The following is a 6,951-nucleotide window of genomic DNA, read 5'->3' as shown; positions in this document are numbered from 1 at the left end:
ATGGTTTTATTGTATATTTGTCACAAAACAAGAAGTCTATGCTCATGGAAAACAGCCAAATTAATATCTTTCAAAAGAAATGAAAAAGGCTCAATGACCAATGACAAGCTTTTGCATGTCTCCATACAATTTCACATATATAGCTATTCCTTTAACAGTCATTCAGAGATACTGTCTTCTTCACCAGTGACAGGCTGTCATATATGTTTACTTAGCTGACAGACAGATTACCATAAGGTCCCAAACCTAGAGCCCAGGAATGTACCTGTCATAGTAAGCAAAACCTCTACATGGGTCTCTGACTGCATCTCAATATCAGAGCTCAAAGAACAGTGGGAGACAGTTTTGAACACTGCATACAGAAAAATGTACAAATGATAATTAATGAAACTCAAGGAATCGAAATTTCTTAACATTGCATATAGAGTAGCATTATCAGAGCTGGTAATGAATGGCCTTATTACACATGTTTAAGGCCTAGATAATAAATCCTTTATAAATCTACATGTTTTAACTTACAAACCACTTATAAAGAGCTACAAAGAACCCAAACATCCATGAGCCCATGGCTGGTGGAGGATTTTTCACAACCTGGCAACCCAAGTCTTAACCTAAAAAATGGCTTATTACTGACACATGGTAGTATTACCTAATGATTTATTAACCATTAATAAACCCTCTATTTGACAATTCATAAATTATGACTTGGTGAAAAGTTGTACCAACATACTATACATAAAAAACTAATGTTAAAGTTAGTTTATTTACATTGATGATGAATATCTTTATTCTAATTTCTAACATAGGATCACAGTTTAAACCTTTTTTTCCACACATATACATTTACTCAATACGTGGTGAGACCTCCCTGAAAAGTCTTCCTCCACCATGTGACAGAAAAACTGTTCACTGAGACCAATGTAGCTGCTTCACCCACCTTTTGATTTCCCACTCCATCAGTGGTCTGTATCCCCCCTGATGGCTAGTCACACTGGCTCCTCTGCGGGGAGCCCAAAGCCATTAAGGAGCCAACACACTCTACTGAGTCTTCCTGTTTAATTGCCTGATAGGGCTTGTGATATTTTTATCAGCTGTCCTGTGGCGGATGGCTGGCGTGAGGGGACGTCTGTGTGTGTGTGTGTGTTTCATGTGTGCGTCTTTAGTTGTCATGCTTCAGTACCCCTCTGACAAAAGAGCTGCCTGCTTGCTGTAGAAAGCCCGAGGCTTCTGTGCACCTGCATATCAAACTGTGTGACCCAACCTCTCAGCCGTGACATAGCACAAAACATCCATGCCTAAATCCGGCTTTGGCTTTGACGCCTCATCATCATTGTGCTTCAGATAATGAACCATGTCTTCAGCAATTTGTAGCATTGTTAAATAGTATCACTGGGAAATATCTTCCCACATACAGTATACAGTTGTTACTCCACTGTGGCAATAGAAGGATGTTTAAAGATGGCTCTGGAAAATACAGTGAATGGATTTATCAATTCAAGCTGCTATTAGTTTCAGAAAGGGGGCTTTTTCTTGCCAAGAGAACTATATACATACTATAGATACAGTAGAGTAGAAAGGTGGACCTCTTACACGTACACATATACGCACACGCACACGCACACGCACACACACACGCAAACTCACACACGCACACACACACACACACACACACACACACACACACACACACACACACACACACACACACACACACACACACACACACACACACACAGGCAACACTAGCATTTCCCTACTAGCTGTTAGGTTTATTAACTGTCTGCTTGTCCACAGTCAGAGTGATTTAGGGCTTTGGAGGGGTGTGAAGGGGTGTGAAGGGGAGAAAGTGTCAGTAGGGAAACCAGAGAGAAAGAGACAGCATAGGATCCTTATTGGAGCTCCAGCCAACTAACTCCGGAAAACCAATTCTTTCATTTCTCCAGCTGACTTTTTGGCAGGGGATTAGGAAGTGGATTTCACCTCTTTGAGTGCAAGATCTGTCTCATGTGGGAATTACTGAATTTGTTCAGCAACTCCCTCTGTGCGATTTAAGACATTTCGCTGCGGTCACTCCACTCACTGATTGGATACAGCCAGTTAGTCACACTATTTCACAAAGCAAGATCTGTTACTCTGAAAATAGAGTAGATGTATAACTCTGAACTGTAGAAAAAATAAATGAAAGAATATGCATCGCCTATCATGGTCAGTCCGGGTTTTTCTTTACCATATTTTATGATATGACAGCAATGTTGTCTCATTCAGAGCAGTTACCATTCGGTTGTCTGTCTAGCTTTCCTTTCTGCAGGACACATACTGTAGCCTATGCAGTTTGCAATGTTGAGATGAGCAGTTTTTCTCACAAAACAATTCTAGGTAGTTATTGAAAAAATGGATTCTTAAATTTCATATTGAGGTAGATAAACCATCATGTTTTTTGATGAACTATTTATTTAAGTTAACCATAACTCTCAATGAGTTGGCTTAAAACCCTGTCTCCAGCTTTCTTTCTAATGTTTCCAGCTGACAAGTTTTAAACAAGAATCCTGTAAAAGGGGTCTTAAATCTGCACTTGATGGCTACATTATGATATTATGCTAAAAGATGCCGACTAAAGCTGCATGTTGCAAACAACAAATCCAGCATCCCTTCCAGTTGATGATCCATAAAAAAATGCTTTGTAAAGAAAAGAGAATTGTTGTCTAGCAGTGGTTAGCCTATTAGTAGTGATGGCCAAATGAAGTTTTGTGAACCAGTGTCTTCATTTTCTGAGCCCACTAGATGGTGCTCTGGTTAAAGAGAAAGGCTAAGGCATTGCAATTCGGTGTATTCTCAACCAATTGTTGAACAGAGAGAGCCATCTAGTGGGCTCCGAAAATAAAGACACTGATTCATAAAAGCTTCATTTGGCCATCACTACCAGTTAGTCTTGGTATCATGAATATTATAAGTAAAGAAATAATCAATACGTTTAAAATAATTGTAAAAGTATCTTTCTTAATAGAACCCAATGCAAACCACTTCAACTCGCCCTGCCAGGTTACCATTGCTAAGCTATAATAATAATAATAATAATAATAATAAAAATAATAATAATAATAATAATAAAAATAATAATAATAATAATAATAATAATAATTCATCACATTTATATAGCGCTTTATCATAGACACTCAAAGGAGGGGCAACTACTCTCTGACACCACCATTGTGTAGCACCCACCTAGGGGATACACGGCAGCCTTATGACGCCAAACGCTCATCACACATCATCTTGGCAGAGAGGGAGGGGAAGATATTTTTAGTGGTGGGGAAAACCGAAGTACCCGGTGAAAACCCACTCACACTCCACACAGAAAGGCCCGGGACGACCAGGGTTCGAACCCCGTACCTTCTTGCTGTGATTGGAGAGTCGCTGTTTGGCAGAGGGGTTTAGCAGACGGTCAACTGGGTAAACAGGAAACAGGAGATATGGGTCAAGAAAAACAACAACAAAATTCTGAAACTAACAATCTAAATTTCTTTTTGGTTGACACAAACAAATCGTATCGAGTTTAACTGCCTCCTTTAATCCCAACGGCTGTGCCAGGATTAGAAAGGAAGAAGAACTGGATGTTCCAAAACACTGCCTCTTTCTTTCCCTGTTTGTCTGTCTCGTTCTTACACTCCATCACTCACCCATCACCTTTACAGGTCATTCACACCCTGTCAAACCCTCTTCCTCCTTCCTACACTATCTCTGGGCTCTCTCCTCCACACACTTCTCCATTCCTCTTACCTCTGTAAGAGGCTTCTATCTTACACACACTGTTATGATCTTGCATATTCACCACTATACTCATACACAACCACACTATTAAAATCTATTTACATGTATGTATGAGAAGGTATAGTAGTATATGTGAGAGAGTATAGTAATGTATGTGAGAGATCATAGTAGTGTATGAGAGAGAGTGTAGCTGTGTTTTTGACAGAGCATAGTAGTGTGTGTATGTGTGTGTGTGTGTGTGTGTGAGAGAGAGAATATAGCATTGTATGTGTGTTAGTGTAGTAGTGTATTGTATGTGAGAGAGTAAAGTAGTTTGTATGTGAGAGAGTATAGTAGTGTGTATGTGAGAGAGTATAGTTGTGTGTATGTGAGAGAGTATAGTTGTGTGTGTGTGAGAGAGTTTAGTAGTGTGTGAGAGAGTATAGTAGTGTGTAAGGGAGAGTATGGCATGTATACCGTTTAAATTCTCACTTCCTCAATGGCTAAAGGGGCCATTTTGAGTTATCATTAGCTGATGGGCTATCTGCTCTGAAATTACAGACACCAACTCAGAGGAACAAGGAACATTTAAATCAAGAAGAAGAAACTAAGGACAAAAACAACCTTGTTGGACAAAAACTGTCATGGGTATTTCTACAATATACTACATCAACTAATTGCCCACGTTTGGCCTTTGGCATGAATTCGGAAGAAACATCTGTGGGCTTCGGAATCAGCAAAATGACATTGTACCGTCACAGACAGCAGTTACAAATCGGTTCCCTTAGCTATGTACAGCAATATCTGATGAGGCTTCAAATCACTCCATATTCAGGGGAAAGGTATGTACGTGCGGCATCTCAAAAATGCAACCTTAGAATACAGCGCTGGCATGTCAGACGCTGCCTGCAACATCTTGACCCAAGTGGCCAATACATACTACATTTAACAAACTGTTAGGATCTCTTCATCACATGGTAAAAAATGAATTATCAAATTTTCTTTCAATTGGCATATAGATGGAAACCATGAACTGGTAAGGTGAAGCATGATGTATTGTGGATGTGTTGACAGCTTTAGTAGGACTATCATATACTTTCAGTGCCTAAATAACCATAGAGCATCAAGTTTTTGTGTTTTTTGTAGGTGTAGAAAATGTTGGCCTTCCCTTGAGAAAACGCTGTGATCATGGCATGGAGAACACCCGGGTTGCCTAGTATGTGCTAAAAAGAAGAGGGTTAAATAGAGGTATTATTACTGGACGCAGTGTTCACAACCAGAGGATTGAGTAGTTATGGCCAGAGTTAAATAGAGTTGTCTCTTTCTATTACAGTGATCTCTTCTCCTTCATAGAAAAAATGCATACTGGACTCTACAAATGAACTGCACTTATTTCATCTACACTACATCTACTTGCCAAGAGCTCAAAGGGCAACTACAGTATTCAGAAATCAGTGGAACAACCACAGATTGTCAACACAGGGATCAAAAACGCCTCTTGAACTGTGGCTGAGAGGGGTTCTCAACAGTGGAGAGGCAATTTAGAACATTTTAGTTGGGAGTCACTCCCAACTAAAATTACTTTATTTTCAATGAAACTGTTAGGGTAGCAGAGAGGGACTCAAGTGCACGGCTCAATAAATATAACATTTATTGGGAATACAGGAATTAGGGAGTTGGAGTGGGAAAATGGACGCTAGGAACAGGGAAGCGGAGGGCCGGAGGATTGGGGGGGGGGAACTCTAGATGTGAGGATATCTGGAGACCAGGAGCCGAGGAGGAGACACGGGTGGTGGAAGGTGGGAGAACCGGGAGCATAAGCAGAGGAGGAGACACGGACACAAGGAGCGGAGTAGGAGGCTGATGGGAGGAGGACTGGGGTTTGAAGCCAGTTGACCGGAGGTAAGGAAGACAGGATGGAAATGCGGGGAGGAAAACAGGGAGGTGAGTGCATGGAACACGAGGAGACGAAACTTGTAAGGTTAAACGCTGACGAGGTTCTCCAGTGTGACTGGAGCAACGATCAGGTGAAGAGTGGATGAAGAGGCAGGTGTGATCAGCGGGAGCAGTTGATGACCGATGAAGGGCAGGTGTGCGTAGTCAGCTGGCTTTGGCAGGAGAGAGGGAGAAACCAAACAAAACAGGGAACAGGGCAGGACACAGAAAATACGGAAAAAATAGTAAAAAAAAAAAAATCACGGCCAGCTGGACCCCAACAATAACAGAAACAGTTATGAACAGAATTCTGGAAACTGGAGACCCACTAGCCAAAGATATTACAATATATTATATATATGTATAAATATATATATGAGCAAGTTTGTTAGTGTCAAGGTTCAGAAAGTAAGTCGGGTACAGTAAAATAACTGTTAGAGCACAGCAATGGGCCATTTTTTCCACAGACTGTCCATTTTATCTCCTTGTCATATTTATTCTGTTTACTGCTTAATTAATCCACAAGACAAAGCAGCGTCCTTGACACAACTTCACTATTTATTTAAGCATATTGGTAGACTTACAGAAATGGCAATATGTTCCCCAACTCAATCTGAAATTAAATCATACATATGGTAACTAAATGAAGATTCATAAATAAGAGAGAAGCTTGCATCACGATTCATCTTAATGGCAATCTTCTTTTTACACATATCATATAGGCTAAACATCGTCACCCAATCAAATGATGCAGCTCAGCTAGCTAGCTAGCTAGCCAGCAAATGCTAGAGCTAGCTCTCTCATCTAATGTTATTTTTGCTGTAAACAGCCTACTCTGATGTCTCCAAACCCAAAGATAGGTGACATAAAATAAATGCAGAACTTCACTGTAATAAGCTGCGCCCTGAATAGCAAATAAGTATGAAATTGACTGAGTGCAGCACTGTGTACTAGAACTACCAATACTGTATGCTTCCATAACTGCTGCTAGATTATTCTCCTAGTCAAAGTCAAATGTATTTGTACAGTAAAATATCATACACTGTGGTTATTCAAAGGACCTTGCAGGGTCGTCTCTCTCATGAGAAACAGAAGGTTGAATTATGCTTGCTCAAACTTGCTTGATCATATTAACTACGGATTTTTCAATGAAAAATGCCTAAATGGCTAGCCTATGTTATATGTGGTTAGCAAATAGCACTAGGCTACTTAGTCAGCACTAATGTCACAACCACACTAACATTGATTTGGGGGGGGGGGGGGGGGGGG

This window comes from Etheostoma cragini, chromosome 1 (assembly GCF_013103735.1).
Source record: "Etheostoma cragini isolate CJK2018 chromosome 1, CSU_Ecrag_1.0, whole genome shotgun sequence".
NCBI lineage: Eukaryota > Metazoa > Chordata > Actinopteri > Perciformes > Percidae > Etheostoma > Etheostoma cragini.
Note: the sequence above shows the minus strand (reverse complement) of the source record.